General features: G+C 51.3%; 1 protein-coding gene across 1 annotated transcript in view; it reads right to left on the reverse strand.

Annotated features, from left to right (window-relative positions):
* The window catches only part of LOC143429954 (ELMO domain-containing protein 2), a 138,814-nt gene that overhangs the window by 73,373 nt on the left and 43,646 nt on the right, over positions 1-21,795 (reverse strand). The window lies entirely within an intron of this gene.

The following is a 21,795-nucleotide window of genomic DNA, read 5'->3' on the forward strand; positions in this document are numbered from 1 at the left end:
CGCTGAACGGTTAAGTATTGATTCGCACGGTCCGACCGTGTCTGCGTGGCCGCGACTCCTTCAGCGGGCCACGTGATTTCTTCCCTTTCGCTTCTCGATCATCCCCGGAGATTCAACCGTCTCCGGATGGCTCGCTGGTAACTTCCGGAAGTACTTGAAATCCGTTCTGAAAGTAGTTATTAGTCGCTGGTCCACTCGTCCGACTATACGCTGGTCTGTTCTGCTAGCCAGAGAGTTGTGCGGAGTTTCCACTGGCGCGACAGAATTATTCCGTTTGCGTTATCCTTCCACGGTCACGCGCTCGCCTGGCGATTATGGCGTCAAGTTTTTCTCAGCCCAGTGGCGGGAACGAACCGAGACCGATCCGTTCGTTCGACTACGAACGACTCTATCGTCGAGCCGCGGTTTCTTTCTTGCGTCGAAGAAATTAATCCGTAAAAGAGAACGAGCACGCAAATAGGTAAAGCTCGGCCGCGTTATCGATCCAGACGTTTGCCCGCGCCGCGTAATGGGCTCGCGTAAGAACGTTCTCGTGTAACAGATTGTGATTTGTGCGATAATAAATGTCCAGGCTTTACGGCCGGCGGGAGTATAAATTCTACACTTTTGTCGCTTCCGGGCTTTCCACCATTGACTGGCCATAAAGGAAGATGAGCTCCTGGTAAATACGAAGAATGATGGATTCATCCAGTCCGGGCGCCTTTTCCTTTTGTTCACCCTCTACGTGTGTACCGTCAGTCATTCATAATATATTTATGTTGGATGTAAGGTATAATAGCAGTGACAGCTTGTCGATAGAATATCTCCAATAGTTTGATACATTGCTCCGACATTATTGGCTATTATATATTATTCCGGCACGTAACTAAGATCGATGACGGTCCGCGACTTCGGCTACGTCTATCGTGCCTCCAATCGTTTTGTTACATTTTTATTAACCACCTGGCCCGATGTCGTCGCCGTTCCACCCGGCAATTCTAGAAAAACGAGATACCCTCGCTTCGAAAGCTGTCTTATGCAACTGACGTAGAGACAAGTGTTGTATCTCCATGCCGCTAATAAATGTTAACGGATATCCGTCAACGCTTAAGTAACGTTCACCGTAGCCGTCGCTTGGCAGCAGCTGGAGAATCAGTCCTGCTGATCCTGAAATTTTCATTACGTCATTCGTTTGCCTCTCCGCGATCGAGATAGCGATTTTATCGCGGTCTCGCGCGTGTATTTCGCCCAGGAAGTAACTACGTTATCTACGGGTTCGCGTCGTACGGTTTCGATCGCGAACGTGCGCGAAATTGCTCTTTACAGTTAGTTTTAGATTATCGTAATTGTGACGCAGGAATTCGAAAGCGATCGGATATTAACGCGTTGGTTGTTCGCATGCATCGCGACGAATTAAAAATCCCCGCGAACGAGCGTTTAGATAATGTTCGCCTTAACGAGGGTACGTGCGGCGATATCGTTGCTTTTCCGAGGCAGCCGGAATAGCGAGGGCGCACGGTTGGTTGATACGGTAAAAGCATTGATATGTTTTTAATAACCCACCGCTGTGTAAACGTCGCGGTCACGCGACGTTTCTTTTCCTCGAGGAGCGCTCGGTGCTATTTTAAAAACCGTTTCGCGTTCGCGCGGCTCGCGAGATGGTCGTTCGAGAATTCTCACGGATTAATTCGTTTAAATTGCACCGTTTCGCCCGTCCCCGACGGGGGCAACGGAAAAGAAAGGGGGGGGACAGCAATTACCGTCCGCCGTCAGCTATCAATTCGAATTCGCTTTTCCAATTTTCCGAAACGCAAACAGCCGCGATCACTTCCCGTCTGGAATCATCGGCTCGATTGACAATTAATATTCCCGGTTGAAAGAGCGGAGGACTCGATCGACTCGATCGACTCGATACCATCGATTACCCAAACAACGCGTCCAATTAATTCCAACCCCGAGGATCAACCGCCGCTGTATTTCAACTCGCGCCCCTATTCGCCGCCCGGCGGGGTAACCAAACTGCGAAGGAGGGAACCGGAAGGACGCTGGAGGAGGGCCTCTCTTAAAAAGCTTGCTAATCGAATCGCGCACCCCCGCTGTACATAATCTTCGAAGATTGAATTTCCGACGAACCTCGGGATCACGAGGAACGTCGAACGGATGGGTGGTTCGATTGAATTTCAACCTTTTATTTATATCGTATCCTCAGCGAATTTTCGTCCCCCGTTCGCGGGTGAAACTTAAACGACGCCCTCGCCGACTTACCTCCCCCGTACACCACGTCCCGTAAACGGTCGCGGATCCAGGAACCGTTGTTTGCACGCCTAATTGGTATTCTTACTTTCCGAGCTGACGAGCTCGAGCTCATGCATATATTCCGCGGGGAGTAAACTCCACCAGCCAGGCCACCCTCCTCCTTAACCCTCGATACGCGCGCACCCCAGAGCGTACGCTGCAGGTGTACCGAGCTTTATCGCGCCGTTTCGACCGCCGTCGCGTTCCTCCTTCCCTTCTATCTCCCCCTATCCTTTGTTGTCCCTCCTGTTCCGTTCTTTCGGAACGCTTAAGATCACCGTGGAGGACGGGGTGCGAGGGGTTGGGATTAGAGAATCCGGCGCAGCTTCCGTTTATGCGTCGCTTTAATCTCGCGTCGGATAATCTCGACTTTTGGCCAGACTTCGCGTGACTCTTTTGTCCGCGAAACGGGCCGAAATTTTCCGCGATACGTCACTCGCCGTTCCCAAAGGGAGACGTCGTCCGTGATTATCGGCGAGACAATGCCTAATCCGGGACACATCGGCAAGGAGGAACACGCCGGCACGGAAACTTCTGAGCCCGTATCACGGGAAAATTAGCCACGCGAAGGAGAGGGAGCTTTGCAAATTGCGTCACGTGTTTCGTCGCGCGCCAATCAAAGGCCATAGAGAGCCCAGCCAGTGCGGGCCCTCTAGTCACGTTCCTACTGTAGACTAATTCGCGGAACTGTCAACCGGCGTTTACTATGTAAGACGATCCGCGCGGAATATAGATGAGGGGATGCTTTAGAAGTGGTTGTTACTTCGCAGCTCCCTAGGGAGACGCCCGTCCGCATTAATTTCTTCGCTAGCCACCCCCGTCCGGACTTAGCCACTGTACAAAATGGACGCCGTTTCGTAACCCCGATCGCCTGCTCGTTTAACGCCAACCGTGACGCCTACGATTCTTTCATCCTCGCGGGTTCAACGCCAAGGTAAACGGTGAGAGAACGCGGTCTCGTTCCAAGCACGTTCTCCAGGAATTTTTTAATACCGCCCGTTGCGTATCACACGACGGTTACTCCGACAGCGCGGGTATTAATGTTAAAACCGAGAGTGGCTGGGTCCGTCGACGCGGCAACCCTTTTTTTTTTCTACGCCACCGGGTCCAGAACGCGCGTCGTCGCTTCACGTTCCCGTAACAAAACAGTGGGCGAGGAGCCCGAGGTCCGGTAGTTTAATTTGCAACGCCCGCAACGGAACTCCTCGAGAACGATCCGCGCAAACTTTCGCTCGAGGAGAAAGAAGCCGGGGGGACAGGGTAAAAGTCTTCGTCGAGAAGTTAAAAATCGACGGAATCGGTTTTAGCATCGCGGAACGATTCCCCGCTGAAAGAAGTAGCGAGAAACTGGCTGGATTCATTGGACACGTAGCTTCGATTTGTCGGGAAAGTTTCCCGAAAGCTGAACCGGAAAAACCCTCGACGCCGTTGTCCGTTCCCTGACCGTCGTATCGCCGCCCGATAAATTAGACGGCACGGTCGAGATGGAGAAAGAGAGGCGCGGGATAATACAATCTGCCGCGCGGATTCCTTCGAAACCGTGCAGTTTCTTATTTTTCAGTTTACCTTGTTCCTTCTTTTTTACTTTCGCTGCGAGCCACACTCAATTTTCGGTACCTCCGCGTTCTGCTCGAAAGGAGAACGCGACAAATTGAACGTTATAGGATAGATTTCCAAACGACTCTCGCGGAGGAGTTAGAAGAAACTTGTTTCAATTAAAAAGCTAACGACCGATACTTCTATCGTAGCGGCAAAGTTCGTTATTAGCTAATAACTGTTTCCTTCCCTTTTTTTTTTTTTTTTTTACTACGGTTAAGCTAATTTCTTCCTCGCTTCGAAGAAAGCAGTTCGAAACTGAGAGCGTACGAAGCAGATTCCCTGGTTTTATTCGTCCGGATGGGTGACCGTCCCATTCTGCTCGCCCGATCAGCAGCCGCTTTTGCGCCACGCGCATTAACCCCAGACCCTCTATTCTACTTGTCCGATCAGAGACTCATCCAGTTCCAATTTTCCCTCCATCCTGGCATGCTCGTACCCTCGATGACGGTCCAATTTCCCTTGATGGATCAATGACGCTCGACCTCTGTTCCTGCGATACCTGACAATCCCAATTTACAGACATGATTAGAGACGATCCCGTATCCTGTTCCCAGGCTCCCGTCATATATATCGTACCAGCGATCCGTCAACCGTTGCGGATCGCAAGTGTCTCTCGCTTAAGATAGCGATTGCTCGGGATTAATTTTCGGTTTAACGAGAACGGGAAACGCGTTTCGAAAGTCGAATGCAGCGTCGAGTCGATTCGTCGGCACACCCCCGCCGACTCTCGTCAGAAGTTTTTCTCCGGGAAATGATTTTCCATTCGAGGCCCCTCCCTCCCTCTTTCACTCGCAGCCAAACGGTTTTCCCAGCCAAGACATTTCCTTACGCCTTCAACCGTGCGCTTTTTGATCTTGCCGTCCTTTCGTATACCGGAAACGCTTTAGCGAGGCGCCGCGCAGTCGATCAGACACGTACAACTTCGAACCCCTGTACTGGGCGCGCAACAATACGAGGGAATCGGCGAAATTTTAGGGAGGAGGAAGTACAAAACACGTGCTCCTCGCGTCGAGCAGCATTTAGATATCGATTTATTCATAAATGCGCGTTCCCCCAGGCTTGAGTCGGGGAAACGAGGCATTTTTGAATTGGAAATAAAGCAGTTACACGCGAGGGATCCCGCTCCGGAGGAGAATGGCCCACCCGGTTATCCACGCCGCGCAAACGTTCCTCCCAGCTTTCATTAAGTATCCACGCCGATGCAAATATCCGAACGGCTGCCTCGCGAGCCGTCCAAAGTCTCGAAGACCGGAAACGGTTGTTACACTTAACCGGAGGAAAAGAGTCGAGGCAAGTGGCGCGACCAAAGTCGTTCACCCAGTTCTAATTTACGTCGTTGCTCGCTTTGTACCGAGTCTCTTTGTGTCCCAGAGTCTCTTTATTCCGTCGATACGAGAGCTCGCCCCCGACGTCGTCGAGGGCCGCCTCTTCTCGCGGGGCACGCGACGAAGCACGTGCTCTCAATGAAACGAAGCTCGAGGTAGCCTCCTGGTTCTGTCTTCGTCGCTTTCCTACCCCCCGATCGACGACGATTTGAAATAATTAGCGGCTTGTCCGAAGGAGGGGTGGACGCGGAGCGGATAAACGGAAGTGGAATCGATTCCCAGGCTGGCCCAGTTCGATTCAACCGACGACGATTTTCTTTGGAGCGCGCGCACAGGGCGCAGGGGGCGGTCGGTCGGTGTTTCCGCGAACGATGTTACACCGAGGCCAAACGAGTTTTACGTGTACACCAGGATACAACGTCGGATGGAAATGGAGGTCGCGCGGAACGAGTATGCGGCCTGCCTTTTCTCTGCCACGGTAATGCTCCGTATTTGCTCGGCTCGGTTTCAATCGACTGCACGGAAAAATGTTACGTACAGATCACCGTGCAGTTTAATTCCTCCAAGAACGGCCCCGCTCTCGTTCACGCCGGGATTAAATTTGATCGTTACTCCCCCGATTACACCCACCGCCCCTCAGACAATCTAGCGTCGAGGATGTTAACCCTCGCGCGTGTTCCGCTTACTCCCTCGGAACGTTCGTGCGGGGAGTCGTTATCGAATGATTCCGGAGCGGGATGTTTGCCCGACAAATTGTCGCTCGCGAATGAAAGGGTAGAAAATTCCCGTACTCGCGATCCGCACTTTATTACCGTGTTCCAACTGTGAGCCACGATTCGTTCGTTTTCGGCTGAGGCGGTGAGAGTTTTACCGGGTGCCGAGCGGGAAACTTTGCGAGGACGTAAATCGTAATTAAAGTTTCGTTCTATTAAGACACCGGCGGGTGTGTGTAATTCAAGATCATTATAAACGCTCCGGCAACGGCCATTAATGGATACCATACGTGCCGAATGTTTATGCCCGGTTATTAAGACTGTCCGACCTAACGAGGCCATCAATGAATCCTCCCTCCCACGAGTGATATTAAATTCCTTCGCGATTAATTGGCTAACTTTCGGCAATCAGCCGAGAAGTTCTGTGCAGAATGAAAGGAATTTACTTCTCGTCTAATAACGGCCAATCAGACGAAGGATTTACGGCGGCGCCGAAAGGAGAAAAAAGAGGGAACTTTTGATATTATTCGAATAGCGATGCAAGAATGCCTAAAAGTATCAGGCGGGAGAGGAGGTCGAATTGATTTCTTTCGGAAAGAACGTAAGTCGGCTCGAGACCTAATAGAGACGAATCGCGAAATTAAACGCGGAGTTGTCGTTCTTATAAATCGCTTGTTCGAATCTGTAGTCGTTTAGAGGCGCTCCCATGCGTCTTACCCCGAGAACAAGCGGCTCGGTTCGACTTTAAACGCCAATTGGGACCTCGTTTAAGTCGTGCATACCTTACGTCCCTCTTTTTTTCTCTTTCCGCCGTTCAGTGCGATCGTTTCGTAATGTAGAGCGAAATCGAGCTCCGCGGAGGTCTCCGGATAAATTTGGCCGCGGCGCGTACCTTCGCCTCGGTTTTCGTTCGGAGGATCGCGTTTCTTTTAAACTTGTTTTTACCAGGCTCCGCTGGATACTCGAGGCGAGTCGAGGAAACGCGGGTTTTCCACTTTTGGATAATTAGTCAAATCCTTCGTTAGCTGGGAGGACGTAACAAAAAGCCGACTGTGGTTGAAGCAATAAAAAAAGGGTGGAAAAAATTTGGCCGATGCTAAAAGAGCGCGGAAAACCGCGCGATAGTTACCGGCTCTCTCAAGAACAAACACGGAACCGTGGTGAACGGGTTGGGGCAACAATCGATCACGGCCCCTGCAAACGAGCCTTCTACGCTTCGTAAAATTTCCATCCACCTGCAGGCGCGCGTTGCTCGACAAACAACCCTCCAGCTAGCCGAACGTTCAACAAACACCACGGCTACAAGCTCTCTAAATACAAAATACATTTTCCTGCCTCCTAATTTCCCAGTCCCCGTGTACACCCGTAATCCGGCCAATTAATTCGCCAGCCCGCTGGCCGGGATATCGCGCGATAGTTTTCACGGGCTCGGACAGCTGTGCGGAGGATACGGCCGCGCGACTCTTGGTACGCGTCGCGTTATCGGGTTAAGTCTGGCGGATGCACGCTCCCTTTAAGGGCCCTCGCCTCGATCAACCGATGCTCCGACGTATTCGCGGCGTTTCCCGCGCACTTCACGAGGGATCTAGCCGCCGCAGACTGGACAAGAGGCTGCCTTTTAATCAATGCCGGACCTCCGACCCCGCTTGAATTATTCAACCCAGACCCGACTGTTCGAGGGTCACGGAATATTCTCAAGTTCGTGTAGACGCCCCTCTAGAGGGCAGCGATCCCCGCCTCTCCTTCTATTTCCATCGCTTTAAAGCCTCCCCTTTTTTCTTCCCCCGTCTCTTTCTTTCGCTTCGGCTAAGCCGATTCTAGGAGGAACCGAGTTCGTTTTTTTTTTTTACGAGAGATTTAGGAATTCTTCTTCTGTTTTTCAAAATCTCTTCTCTCCTCTTCCTTTTCTCTGTGAGATATTTGACTTCTCGTATAAATACCTTCGGATACGTTATTCTCACCGTTTTATCTCGACGAAACACTCGAGGGGGTCGAACGTTCGATTCGTTTGAAGGAAACAAAAAATAATAGAACGCGAACGAAATATGCGCCAGCATAGTTTGCCCCACCCCTGTGTCTCCGCATTTTCTCCGGGACTCTTTTTTTTTAAACAGCGTCGGGGTTGGTCGTTCGAACCGCCAGCAGAATTTGAAGAGCGAGCGACGAGTACGTTTGCCTTCCGTGTAGACTGTTGCAAAAGCTTGAAGAGCGGCCGTGCTTGCGTGAAGTCAAGAAAACGTCGGGAGGGGGTGGAAATGTTTGAAGTATTCGCGGAATTCTCTGCGTAGTTACGCGGCTGTGAAAGAGTTAAATAACTCGCCGGGAAAATCAGGAGCGTCACCCGGCATTTTAATTGCTTCCCGTCGTTAGGAGGGTTCCGCGACACTTCCGTAACGCTCGATTGTCAATTTACAAGGGGTCGCGTTCAAGTGAACGCAGCCGTGGTGACAATTCGTCCCCGTCGCGGCTTGAAACGCCGTTCGAGCATCGCGGAACAGCGAGCGTTTCGTAGCAGTGGCAACGATATTCCGCGTGCGATCGCGCGGAGAGATAGGCGGTTTCATTATTTTTCCCGTTAGGCTACCGGCCGCCTGTCGGGTCTCGTTAAGCCGTGATAAGCGGTCGGACCGTTCGCCGACTCTCCCCATTGAGTTTGCGAAACGACAAGAAAATTATTCCGCGACATATCGGCCAGGAAAATACGTTTACGGAGGCTTAGAGACTTAAGCGCGTCGGTGAGTTATTGGCCGGGAAAATCGAGCGTGGCGGGGCGCAAATCGAGAATAACCATCTCTATGTAAATCCGGATATAATTCCTGCCGTGATTCATAAGATATACGTCGTTGACGTACCGACTCCCTCGCTGACCTACCCCTGAATTTCATGAGTCCGCGTGAATTTCATGAAAAATAATTAGATCGTCCGATCTGGCTTTCGTCGACCGTAGACGCAACAAGAATTGCCTCGCGAGAAACTATACCCGCACTTTCTCCAGCGGTTAACGCGAAATCGCGTCGTTCTCCGGTGCAAATGTTTTCCCAGTGGGTGCCAAGAGGGTGGCGGCGACGGGAGGATCCGAGCGGAATGAGAGGTCCGAGGATATATCGCGAGTGGCTTGGCTGTTCTTCGCGTTGTTTCCGTTGCCTCGCGCATAAGTAGCGGCGGAGAATCCTGACTTAAAGCCGCTTGTTCGCTCGCGGGACAGGGGCGGGTTTCGCAGGCAGGAAGCGAGAGCCGAGACAGCGCGGTTTTACACGATTGTTACACGTCGAGATTGCGGCAAGCAACGACCGACCGGTGTAAATTATCGAGGAGAACCGCTTACCGGGGAAGTTACTCGGAAAAACGTCGCTGAAAACGGCGGAAGTCCTTTTATTTTCGTCGACGTTTCCCGCGCTCGCGTTCGTTTCGCCACGGATCGTCGCTCGCCTCGACGAGTACATTTTCCACCGGAATTGCTGTCCTTGCCTGTTTTACTGATCGCCGCCCACTTTTTACCGCTTTCAATTTTTCCGCCGGTTCAACCGCGGCGATTGATCATTTCCACTCACGCCGACTCGAACGAATGAAGCTATTCCGAATTGCAGGTTGACTCTACCGATATTCCTTCGCAGCTCGTGCTGCTTCGATGCCAGCTGGTCCGAACCGTTTCCTTTTCTGCGTGTTATTTAATTGAACACGCCGGACTGCTCGACCCTCCCTCTCGTCTTTGCTTCTCCGTCCGCTGAAAAAAAGCTCTCGAGAATTTCACCGTTCGTCTCGGAAACTGGTTTATCCGTTGGCGGATTCATATTTCCCTTTTCCTTTCAACAAGTTGTAACAAGTTCGCCGTTGTAACGCGGCCGAATCTAAAATAAATCCTCCCTTCTGATTTCGTTCCACGTTCGGATCCGATGCACAAGTAGCTCTTGTTGCAAATTCGCAACGCAAACAACAGCGTTTCGTTGGAACGAGATCAACGCCGGGTCGCGAGCCGAGTGCTCGTCCGCTTAAAGACTCTATTCATCCTTTGAATATCCGGCTCACGATCGGGAGATTTAATCCGGTCTGAGCAAAACTCCGCGATATTTACATCGTTCGAGCGCGCCCGTTTTCTCGCCTTCTTTTCCTCCCCTCCGTGAACGGCGTGAATCGCGAAAGATTGGATAGTTCGGCCCCATTGATCGGACGGGGATTCATTTTCCAACTCCGTGCCGTCTAACGGGAGGACGGGTTTAAATATTCCATGTACAATTTCCGCTCCCGCTGCGAATCCCCCCGTGGAGCGTGGGTTTATAAAAATTATAAGTACGCGAGGGCTCGATTTACAAGTTCGAAAAGCTGAGGTTCTCGGAGGAAAACTCGTCCGCGATGCCTGGAGTTATCCAATAACGAGACATCCGAGATTAAAGATTGATTCGCGTCCCGGCGTGTTCGAGCTGGGAGGGGAAATTTTTGCAGAAGCGTCGAGCGTGGCTAAAACAAAATCAGAAGCATCCTTTCGAGCCCTCGGCGTTGGCCGCGGCTACCAGCCACCCCCAATAATCGGCCGATCGTACATCGTACAACTTTTCCACCCATTTTTCCGACGCCTCGCGGCTCATAGCCGAGCAGAGGAGTAGTGGGGGGTACGTAACGACGGTCGAAGGGGTGGGGTTCGGATGGCAAGTAGCAGCAGCGACGGCAGCCCGGCAGTCGTTCGGGTGATTTCGGCGCAGCAGCACGCCGTGTCCGTTCCGTGGCCGTTCGTGCACGCGTTCGTCCTCTCCTCGTCCTCTCCTCGACACCGTGTCCTTTCCCTCGTAAACACGTGACGACATCGATTCGCGATTCTACGCTGCGTCGCACCGAAACGCTCGCATTTCGAGCCCCATTTTCCGCGGTAGAGTCCACCAAACCAACCCCCGTCGCGGTGTGCGTGCTCGTGCCGGCTGGAAGACGACGTCCGGACCGAGTCTAGCTGCGAGGCCCTGCCTTCCACCAGACGACTTCTGAACCTGTCGACCAGCTGGCCAACTTCGTTCCAGTATACGCAGAAGCCGCCACGTCGTTCGGTGAGTACCATTTTTTCGCATTTACCAAGACGTGCGTCTCGCGTACACACGTGACGCGTACGAATGGCGACGTGACTCGAGAACTACTGGCTACTAAGGTCTCACCGTTGTCTATTCGAGAAACGAGTCACAGATAGAGCGATCCTGTTTTGGAGCTTGTCGAGGTTTCCTGGAAAAGCAGAATTTATTCCGAACGAGGACTTCTATTGATAGTGGAGAACGGTCGGTTGTTGTTAAGGTTCAGACAGTTGATAGGTATGATTAATTTCATTTCCACTGTAACGCGTTCCAGACGAAGTTTTAGTTAATAAATAGATATCGGCATTGTGACAGGTGATATGGTCGCTTTGAAGCTCGTCGATGAAGAGGGAGGTTATTTTCGACGCGATCGCGACAGTTATCGGAAAGGAAAATAGCCAGGCTGGTATCGGAACACGTTTCGCGGAATCAGTGACTGTTGCACGCTTGTATATTTTGTTCGTCCTTACTGACCGCCCCGAGCGAAACGACCGATAAATTTATCAACGAGTTGCCAAGTCGAGTAAGCAGTTCACGGTAATTTCGCTCACGATCGCCGCGAATAAGTGCGAGTTTCTTTAATCGCGATCCATTTAGACCGTAATCCGTCCGATTCGTCAAGCGAGCGGAACCCCTCCGTCATAATCAAGCTTATTGATCACCGATCCACGCAATAATTCACGTGGGTCTCGAGCGATTTTGCACGCGAGCACGCCATCCGAAGCAGGCTTAACGGTTTCGTTCGAAGAAAAGCCCGGGTTGTCGCTAATTTTCCGCCTTCTCGTCGATCATCCTCAGAGCCCGCCGTCAACTCCTCCGTGCTCGAGGGTGAGCGTTATCACGACGGGGTGAAAAAGCCCGCGTAACTCGAAAGCGAAACCGTTACGTATCCTTGGATGCCAGAGAGATCCTTCATTGCCTCTCTTTCATCGCGAGTTATCGCGAGATCCACGAGGGCTGATATCCACGCGAATTCGCTGATACGCGGTTCGACACGCGCGTGGCGTGTCCACTCGACGTACACCCAGGCCAATCCATTCGACTCGACTGACAGAAAGGCACGGTTGTTCTTTCGTTCGCCACGAAGATTCATTTCCCAGTGCGTCCAACGTTGCGTCCCCGAGCGTCGAGGAATACGCGGCACGCCGTCGCGTTCGACAAGTTCCGAAGGAAAAAACAAGGGTGGGCGGAATGGCGAATGACGTGACTTTCGAAGCGGCGTGGCCGCCAACAGGTGGAGGGCCATTAAAACGGAACGACGCTGTAACGGCGCGGCGATCGACGCTGCCGTTGGTAAATTACCGAATTAAGTGCGTCGGGACGCGGTACAGGGATACGGGCAAGAAGGGCTACGCTAGCCCCTTAAAAGCGGCGATCCTTTTTTTCCCCTCCCGATCGTTTATAAACGAGGTTAACGTCGCAACAGCGTGAAACACATTTCGTTCGCCTCGTCTCCGCGGTTCCCTTCACCGCGTCTGGTTTCCTTCACCTTCTTCGGGTATGCATTTTTAGTTTCACGGTAAATGTACTCCATTGTTGCGATGGGAATTCCTCTATCTGTTCCGTGAAACGAGGACGCCGCAATTTAATTTAATTCCAGCGTGTATAGAACCGCGCTGTTTAAAACAAAATTCTACGCTCTTTCAGAGTTACGCGCGTTTATACTAAACACTGTCTTCTAAAGCGGCGAGAAATAAAAAAGAGGGACAGTCCGTAACCGCGTCGCCTTGTCAGCGAGGGGGACCACGGTTCTAAAGTACACGTTGACGTTTTTAATCGTATTTCTGCAATTTTTAACACCGTTTCACCTCGTTACGCGCTGTTAAACAGTTAGAGCGCCGGCTGAAATTAGGATTACACCCACACGGGGTGCCGTCGTTCGTGTTCGGCCGTTCGCAGGGACAGCTTAGATTGGCAATAACCGCTAGTTTCGCGAACAGTCGGTCTCGTATAATCTCGCCCCGCGAAATTTATTTGTTCGATATAACGGCCCGCGTGGATTGGAGATTAATTTTGTCAACTGTGCAACAATTTGCTATCGCGATAACGAATTGATTTAGCGGAAGATCGGCAAGACAGTTCAATTCCAGGGATATCGGGCTGCATTTTCCGACGAAAATTGAGCGCCGGTAAAGGTGATTAATTTTACGCGACCTCACGGATGATAGATCGATTATCTCACGGCGCACCGCCGCTGTTTCCGATGCATCGTAAATTCAATTAAAAAGTATTTCCAATTTTCATTCCCGAGCCGTTCCTCTTCGCGACGCGCCGGAGACATCGCTCGCGGTCGGATTCGAATCGTGTCGGACTTTCGTCCGCCGCTACGACGACCAATCATCCCCCGCATCGTCTTCCGCGAGCGATTTCCGCGAAGACACGCGCGGTCTTTCAAATTGCCCGGCCACCCGGCGAGCTTCCCACGCCGACGTCGATCGTAGGAACGCTAAAACAGCCTCGAAATGAATAATAGCTGCACGGTAAACGGAAGCAGAAATCAAAAGTGAGACGGTGGCGCGGAGACGCGCGTCTAGGACGTTTAACGAGCCGTGGACAAACAGACGCGACGAGAACCCGTGACTAATAAAGTCGAGCGTTAATATTTAGGTCGCTCGCGAAGCCGGCACGAGACCGGAGAGGAAACGGGGCGGGAAAAATGTTTGTACGTGGGGCCGGGAACGGGCGGCAGGAACCGAAGGCGATCAAACGAGTTTCTTTCTGGGTCAATGTGATTTCGAAATTTATGTCGCCCCGGGAATCAGCCGAGAACGTTTGATTTCGGTGGAGCTGTTAACCGGTCGACGCGTAACTGAATTGGACGGAATTAGAACGATCGGGCCGGGTTCTCGGGGAATTTTTTTCCATCCAGGGGATCCATTTTCTCCTCGCGGAGGAAAATTTCGTTCGCCTAGTCGCTTCTACGTATACGCGCGCTGCTATCGCGGCCGACTAGAATTCGTAGCCACGTAGACGCTTAGATTTTATTTAATCTTGCCACCGGAGAGCCTTAATAAGGGATATGTACGTTAAAATCCTTTCCGTTTTATGGCATCCCAGGCGCAATATAAACCCGCGCTACAGTCTCGAACGATAAAAGCGCGCCGGCGGAAATATCCGCGGTCGCGCGACTGGTAGACGTTAATTTCATAAAAGAGCGAAAAACTGCGAGCGCGACCGGGCGAAACCCGCGCTTCTTAGCTTTACCATCGGCCCCCGCGCTCCCGAATAAATTGCCCGCCACTGAATTAACCTAATTTCGTATTAGCCTTACTACCGGCATACGCGTGTAATAATATATCCGCCCCTACCGGGATTAATATTTTTCTTAATTTCACCGTTTAGTACTTTATTACGGCGTACGGTCGATGCGGTTTTAATTTCATCCCTGTGTACATTTCCTCGGAGCACCGCGGCTCCCCGCAGCCCGGGGGATTTCTCACGTAAGAAAGGGACCGGCTTACTAATTAAATCGTGTATACTTAACGCGATGCAACTTTAACGTCTCCGCCAACGAACAGAACTTTATTACACCGGCTCACGGTGGCAAGAAACCGACAAGTTTACTCGAAACAGCACCGCCACTCCCCCCCTCGGCGGAAGCAATCCCATTATCGTTTGCCAAGAATTAATGACCAAAACGTCCCCGAGGACTTTATCAATACCTGTCAAATTAGCCTGGAACGCGAGACCGAGCGAGAGTCACGGAAACAGGAAGGAAACGGTGGCGAGGATCGGGAAAAAACGTAGGGAGGAAGAGGGGCGGTGGATACAGGGGTAGAAACGAAGGCAATTGGTCGAGCGGGTCGTGTAACTAACTCGGCCTACCGGTCACGTACAATCAGACAAGATTCATTGAAAATCTGTAGCCGTGCCCCGGGGATGATACAAAATTCTGGTCTCCTTCCGGGGTAATTGAATCCCGGTACGCGGCCAGCCTGCTCTCCGCCTACTATCCTTCCTTTCTCCCTTTCTCTCCTGTCCCATTCAGCCGACCGAGCCGGAACATACACACGCGGCCTCGTAGTTTATTTTCCATCCGCCTTGCTTTACGATAAGACAGAAGCAATATTTCGCTACAGGTGGCCGAATATACGTACCTCTCGTTCACGCCGGCACTCCGGTTCCAGAGCCTCCTGTAACGGGGCCCAACCCTCTCGTCGAACTCGCCGCCCAACCAAATTTCACTCCTCGTGCACGCGTTACACGTACCCACCAAACCATCCACCGCTACCTCGCGAATCAGAGACACTACAAACGTCGCGACCTCCTCCTCCACCTCCTCTGCTTTCCAACGAAATTATTGTCGATCCTCTGCTACCCCTCTGCGGGCACCGTTTTCACCGCGCTGTTCCACGGCTCGTCTCTAATTGGAGATCGATCTCCCTCCGGCGACGGGCTTCCGTGACGTTTCAATTTCATCGAGAGAGGAAGAAAAAATGGTTGCAAGGTAGAACGGTCGGGGATGCTTCTCGTTGGGGAAAACAGATTAAAACTGTTTAACGGGAAATACGAGCGGTGTTCCGCTTAAACTAAGCTACGCGGCTACGATGATCTGCATATCAGAGATATTAATTAGTCCGGCTACACGAGCACGGTTGCAATAAATAAAACGCGGTAGCGTAATCGCGATAACTCGCGGCATCGAGGCTCGTTTCACCGTACACCGTTATTGCCGCCGCTTCATAGTTCCCGTCCGAAATATCGTTTTTCCACATATTTCGCGATCCGCGTGCTGCGCTGATAATAAATTTTTCTATCGACGCGGGAAAGCTTCGACGACCTCATAGACCGAAGGCTGGCGTCGATCTTTCCATGATAAAAATGAAAAAAAAAAAAAAAAATTGTACATATGTATATCTAACGCGGCGATTCGTACAGGTTCGCTAATTTCAATCGAATTTATTTATTCCTGTCCATTTTTATACCGTGCACCGATCATTCTCGCGATAAGTTGCGCAAATACTGCAGCGACCGAAGAATTTAATTTCCACTTGACGTTTCCACGTGGAAATGAAACATTTTCCATGCGTACCAGGGAGCGTAATTTCGTCGAAATTGATAGAGATACGTATAAATAATCATTTATCCCCTTTTCTTCCATCGCGGTCCGTGTTATTGAAAACGCTCGCGAAATTGCCCGATAAATCGAGCGCGGCGCTACACCGTTTTAATGAATTTAACTAAACGCGCATCGTTAATGGTAAATCGAACTTTTTATTTACTCGATGAATATACAATCTGGTATAAAGGCCGGAATCTATAATATTCATTATTCCCGGTAAATATTCGATCCACGCCGAGCGGCGACGTTCAACGATCCCTGTGTATCGTCCCGTTTTGGACCGTTTGAATTAGTTATCAATCGCGTCTCGAATAAGCCCGAATCCACGAGATTCCGAGGAACGAGAGCCTCCCCCGCTTAATTTATCGCCTATCAATACCTTGCGGATAACTAACCCTCGCCTCTTCCAGCTCCGTAAGAAAGCGCACGCACGAGGGTTAATCTGATGCACGTGCACGTGCAAGATTAAATTAAGCCACGTTTAGCTTTCTCTAAGCTCGGTCTTTCAGGGAATCCGACCGAACGGCTGGATTCGTCGACAAATAGAAAAGGGGGATGGGAGTCGAGGGTAACCAGAGAATCCCTTGCAATTTTGGTTTCGTTCGGACGCCGCCAATTAAAAGTATCAGTCGCCGCGAGCGGTCCTCGTAGGACTCGGTCTTAGCGACGAACGACGAACCTGACGATCGCGATACCGTGATCATCTTATCCTACGATACTTTCACCCTTTCGAACTCCTCAAAGACGAGAGGCGAGGCCCGCGTTTCCAGTTCGATACGCCCTGCCACGTTTCCACCCCCGCGAAGGCACATTCTCGCGTCAGCGATTCGTAACGCGTACCGTAATCATTTCACCCGACGACTCGCTTTCCCGTGACGTCGCATATTCATAGCTACGACGTAAATACGTGTCGCGAGATGCGCCTCGACAGGGGGTGCTGTGTTTTCGGAGGCCAGCCTCTTCGTCTTCTCGCGTTAGCCGCGGTAAAAGTTTTACGCGGTGCAATTTTCGACCCTCTGTTTGCCGCTGGGGCATGTTTCGCGTGTGAACGATGCTTCCGAAAGTTCGACGGCAAATTGCGCCGGGATTTGTACAAACGGGGCGAGCAAAATATTTATCGATTCGTTCTTCGAACGTCACAGCGCGACGCAGCTCTCGACTCTCTCGCGTTCCTTCGACCGCGTTTCTTCTAATACCAATCAAAGTTTTAATTAGCACCCCGCGTTCCGTTAGATTTCCATCCGCTGATTAATTTTAATTGGCGGAGTCGTAATTAATCCGTCGTAGCCGGTGTATCGGAAAAATGTCGAGGGTAGACGGGGACGCTCGCGTGCGATTTAACGAAGAGTAACGCCGCGCGCGTTACAGGGCCGCCTCGTTGCGATCTTCTCGAAGGGAACGGTGAGTCAAGACGGAGTGGATGGTGCCTCGTTTCGCGTTGCTTTCATCCCGCGACGGTTTTTCCGCGTTATCGTTCCGCGGTGGCGGCTTCATTAAATTTATTATCGCGCAACATCGCTCGCAAATATGTCCTAATTCACCGCACAAGGATGATGCTGGTAGCCAGGATTACGGAGTCTCATTACGCGGGGAATTTATAAAATCCTCTATCGGTTATAATGAGAAAACGTGTTTGCGCCTCGGGTGAACGTGCTCTAATTACGCAAACACCGGCACACACGCGTCACAGGTTTGAAGAAGTCCGCGTGTCTCGCCACCGCTTGGAAAATATATTATTAAATTTATCTCGTCCTTCTCATCGAAATAAATTGCTTCAACCCCCCTGGCTTCCCCGTGTCGATGTCTCTTATAATTTGTCGCTCCACCTTCGCGACCCTTCGTCGCATGCGACCACGTAATGAAACGACAGGGTTTGCTCAACTCTTGTGTGCGGCATTAATTATGCTAATCGACGCGACTATCTTGGAACCGTGTAATCATTCGAGTCGAAGAACGATGTCTATCCACCGACGTTCGGTAGATCGCTGTTCCGTGAGGGAACTATTTTTTCCAAAAGATCGGAAAAATCCATGTTCTATATTAAGTCGTACCTGTGATCAAATCATGAAACGAGTACGGAGGTGGAAACAATTCCCAGTATATTTTGGTTACTCTCATGTTTCATCAGTGACTAAAAGAAAATTGACCCAATTTCATGCTTTCGTACACGCCACTGGTCTAAATCGATCATTTTTTATCGAAACCGACGCGATTATAAGCGCAGCGTGTATCTGCGAGATAGGAAGACGAAACGCGATTATACGGCGCAATTTAACTGTGCATTATTCGATTGCGAGGAGCGTCGCGGGGTTTGAAACGAAAGAACGCGGCAAGTGGCTTTCTTAATTTACGATTAAATTCGCGTCGATTCGAGTTGCACTCGGTTTCCATAAACGAGGCGGCCACTCAATTTCCTTTCATATCTGGCTGGATTGAAATTAAATTTCAATTTCTCGACGCTGTCGTCGCTGGCCCTTCCTTTCTCTTTGGACTTCGATTACCGGCAAAATTGATGCGCTCGTCGGTGCTCGCAACACGGAGACGTCCGTGGGTCAACGATTAAAGGGCGGAGGTATGGTTAAACGATGGCGAAACGTGAAAACCGGAACGAGGTTCGATCCCGCGCGTGTCTCGCGCGGATGTCTGGCAATAAAATCAGCGCTATTTGTTCGACGTACGGGTTTTACGGGCGGACGGTCTCGCATTCAACGCCCGGTCGCGGTGAAGTGGTTCGTATAAAAGAAGCGAGAAGAAAACCGTGAACCGGCAAAGTGGCGTCCGGCAAAGTGGACCGCGTGAAAGGCGCCTTATTGTCGCGGTCCCTTGCTTTTCGCTCGGTGCTCTTCAACGAGCACTTCCTATCGCGATCGACGCCGCGACAAAGTCCGGCTTTCACCGGAAGCCAGACGGTGGACGACGCCGCCGTGAAAAGAGCGACGCAGCCCGCGCGTTCCACGGACTTTCACGGATTGAAATATGCCTGGACAGACCCGGCGGAGGTCTGATGCGGTTCAAACGACCGGACAGGAGGGATCTTTCGCGCTGGATGACTCCTTAACCCTTTCTTCGCGGAGTCAGAAGGCACGAGCGTCTCTCCGTCACGACGGGCAACACCATTTTTCTCTTCTCTCTCTCTCTCTCTCTCTGTCTCGAGTGAATTTTGAAACGAATTTCACGGAGAATATGTACGGGAGAGGAGCCGCGGGTGGACGTTTCGTTCGTTCGACTCAGGTCTGCAACGGACAGGGTTAAAGAGAGGAGAAAGGAAACGGGATTACGAAGTTTTCGGACTTCCCGTCGGAACGTGGCTGAGTAATTACGGGCGAACCAGTCGGTAGTTTTGCATCGGCGTAACAAAAGGAGACGCGCTTCCCTTTAGTTCCCTCACGGTGATAAATTCAACGAGCCGGTCCCGAGACGCGTTCGGCCCCTTAGCGATAATTAAAAACGACGGAAAGTATCGGGAGCGGCTAATTAACTTGTTAATTGGTTGTTTCGTCGGTCTGGGCCGGGCGAATCGGTATGCAAAGGGCCCTGGGCGCGTGACCAAGGGAAACGCGGGCGTTTCGCGCGGCAGGCGATAAATCGTGGAAACACGATAAGGGCCAACGAAAACAAGGCGGACGAAGCTTTGCAATTAAAATTCAGTAACTCGCTTACCAAAGCGCATCCCTCGATTCTACTTAGTTGTACCTGGTTTTAACGCGATAAAGCCAGCGTCGCCTCGCGCCAAGTACAAATCACCGGTGGCGATCGGGCCACTCGATTACTTTCGGACGAGCGCCGTTTAAACGTTTGCGTCGCAGGCGCCAGGACGGGTATATAAAAATTAATCGGGTACAGTGTCGTTCCCAGGGTTTCATTTAACGATCGCTCGCACTCGTTGCCTCTCGTTAGCCTCCTTCTCGACGCTTTTTGTCCGTCACAGCCTGTTGCTAGACAATTTCGACCCTTTTCCGGTTCGTCATTTCGGAATGCGAGGACGCTGGTATCCGTCGTCACAGGCAACACCAGTCAGTCGTTTTCCCACCTCTCGGAGGCAAACGGCGTTTCATTATGGCGAAAACAATGCCGTTATTGCCGCTCTCGTTCGTGCTCGCGTGGACTTTTCCCGTGCATCGCCGGGCAATCTCCGATGTCTGGGAACAACCCGTGACAAAGGAATTGTCCCGGTTATTTATCCGCGGGACAATGTAAAAGTGACGAGCGCGATAGAGGAATATCGTGAATTAAAACCGGCCGTCTGGAAGTAAGGTAATAATATTTTTCGAATAAATTAATTAGCGCCGCGCAGGCTCGCCGTTGTTCCGTTGGACAAAGATAAATCGTTCGTTTAATTGGATTCCCCTAACAATGCCGAGTTGCAAGGAACTGTGTAAGCGTTGAAATATTTAGCGTGACCTGTACGATTAATTAATGGAATGGGATTACTTGTAATAAACTCTGTACAATTGTTTCGATTTAACGTTACGCATCGCGCCGACTGATGGCGGCTAATTACGCGTTCGCTTCTTTTCCCGGGGCGAGGGAATATTTTCAGAGCGAGGCGAAACACCTGGGGGGAGAGGAAGGTAGTAACGTAAACGTTTAATCGCCAAAACTTTCTCGAGCCCTGGTGGGGACGAAGCGTGGCTCGTAGAACGTTTATAGAAACGTTCCCGGTTCTTTTTCGAGCACGGATCAAATTGTGTGTCGCCGTCGCATCGGGTACTCCTCGCCCAACAGCATTGAAACGGCGAAACGGGGAGTCTCGCGATGCAAAACATTTTCAGAAGCGAAATCCCGCTCGTTAGCGGCATGAATTTTATTTGCATCCAATTAAAATGCAACGTTGCTAAATACTTTCAATAGTTTCGCGATCGCGAGCCAACGCGACCAACTCGCGAACGTTTTGCCCCGGTGCGATTTAACAGGATGGATTAAAACGAATGGTTCTCTCATTTTTTTCAGGCACGCATCCGCGGCTGGAATCATCGTGGCTGCATCCTGGCGGAGTCGCGAAACATCGACAGCTACTTGGAAGAGGAACGCGGGTCGTTTTAACAACCGTTCGACCGCGCTAAGTACTTGACTCGACGTCTGAGGAAGTCGAGGAAGGAAGGATGGCCGTGGTGGCGTCGCGCGATGCGAATCCACGAGTTTAGGAGGACCGGAGGCTCGTCTTTGACGCAGTTACCTCGACTGAACCGATGACAGAGTGTCTCTGTTCGTTCTGCCGCGAACGGAAGTACGATCTCGCACAATTCCACCGCGGCCAGGGGCTACACGGAAAGTTTGATAAGTGTCCACGCAGTCGCTGCAACAAGTTCTCGCACGCGTTTCCGCGTTCACACACGAACAACGGCGCTACGAATCGCTAGAGGCACGATAGAGATCGTAGACGTAGCTGGATGATAGTCGAGGGATGAGACAGGAGTCGAGATAAAGAACCGTGTTAGCGGTTCCGAGGGAAATTGTTACCGCTGATTCAGGGATGGGTTGGACGAGTTCGGTTATTGTACGTTCGGGAGGAACGAAACGAGGAGGAAGACATCGCCAGACGAGGGCGGTGGTGCAGTTTCGTCGACTCTGATGTATTCCGTGTGCTCAAGTGCGAGAATGACGATAAAGACGAGAACTGAATAGAGGAGGTAGCGGTGCACTAGGCTCTAGAACGGGATTAAACGACACGTGGGAACTCGGGGACTTTGAAAACCGTCCATCTTTCCCGTCGCAGCCGAGCGCGCAGTATCCGTTCGAATGCTCGACGGCAGTCGTCGAATTTCCGCGGA

The sequence above is a fragment of the Xylocopa sonorina genome, chromosome 12 (genome assembly GCF_050948175.1).
Source record: "Xylocopa sonorina isolate GNS202 chromosome 12, iyXylSono1_principal, whole genome shotgun sequence".
NCBI classification, from domain to species: domain Eukaryota; kingdom Metazoa; phylum Arthropoda; class Insecta; order Hymenoptera; family Apidae; genus Xylocopa; species Xylocopa sonorina.